At 59.8% G+C, this 987-nt stretch overlaps 1 protein-coding gene across 1 annotated transcript in view; it reads left to right on the top strand.

Annotated features, from left to right (window-relative positions):
• Positions 1-599: 599 nt before the first annotated feature.
• The window catches only part of INTS14 (integrator complex subunit 14), a 50,341-nt gene continuing 49,953 nt past the window's right edge, over positions 600-987 (top strand). The window contains exon 1 of the mRNA XM_019647270.1: positions 600-700. The gene's annotated coding sequence lies outside the window, so the exon portion shown is untranslated. The remainder of the gene's footprint in view (positions 701-987) is intronic.

Here is a 987-nt window from a genome sequence, read left to right as displayed (position 1 = left end):
AACGCACCTTGGTCAGGGGAGAAACTAACTAAACATTCCCTCTGCTTCCTTCAAAGGAAGGGTGGGGGGCTAAAGTGAGCAACGTGCTAGGGAGACCAAGAGGGAAAGTCTTGACGTGTAAATTGGCTCAAGTCAGCTAAGAAAAATACTCAGCGAGCTTAGTATAAGCACTCCTCAGGCAGGAATTATAGTTTTACAAGAGTATGAAGAGGATACTGTCAACTGGTTCCGAGGACATGAGCGAGGGGTCTGAAGAGTGATGGGAAAGAGGGGCAAATGTCAGGGAGGGTTAGGCTGGTGGTACCAACGGGCCCAGGTCAGTAGGAGACAGAAGGGGTAACAGAGTTACAGGTACATGGGGCAGGTGGGCAAGAGACCAAAGGTAAATGGAGGAAGAGCCCGAGAATGGAGGAGGGAGGAAGTGAAAGGAAGGACACAGCCCGGGCTCAGCGAAATTTGAGATTAGTGGGGAGAGGGGTCGTGGCAGATGAACCGCTGTGGACAGAGGCGCTGAGAAAGGACGCATCCGCCAGCATCCCCGCGGAGCCAGAACTCAGCCCCACCACGTCCTTAAAGCCCCGCCCCAGCTCCTGGAGCCGTCCCGGCGCCGGGCTTCCTTTGTCGCACGGACCTATAGTTCCGGCCGTGGCGCGCGGGCGGAAAGTTTACGCGGACGGACTGTGCCGGCGATGGGCTCGGGGTGAGTGGGGGAGCCTGGGGCTCCAGGCTGTCTTTCGTCGCTTGTTGGACCTGCAGGAGTAGGGGACAGGGGTGGGGAACAACGCGAGGCCAGCGCCCGGCCTTCCCGTCATCCCAGCGGCCGTTCCGCGCCGTCTGTGCGGCGCCAGTTCCGGGGCCCTGGTTCCGGCCTCCCCCTTCTCTGGGGGTCGCCCGCTCTGCGTGAACACCACGATTTCGCCCCCTGCCCAGGCCCTTTGCGCCCCCCTCCTCCCGTAAGAGACTTCATCTGTCTCTGTCTCTGTCTCT

The sequence above is a fragment of the Hipposideros armiger genome, unplaced genomic scaffold (genome assembly GCF_001890085.2).
Source record: "Hipposideros armiger isolate ML-2016 unplaced genomic scaffold, ASM189008v1 scaffold_110, whole genome shotgun sequence".
Lineage (NCBI taxonomy): Eukaryota > Metazoa > Chordata > Mammalia > Chiroptera > Hipposideridae > Hipposideros > Hipposideros armiger.
Note: the sequence above shows the minus strand (reverse complement) of the source record. Positions and strands in the feature narration are given on the sequence as shown.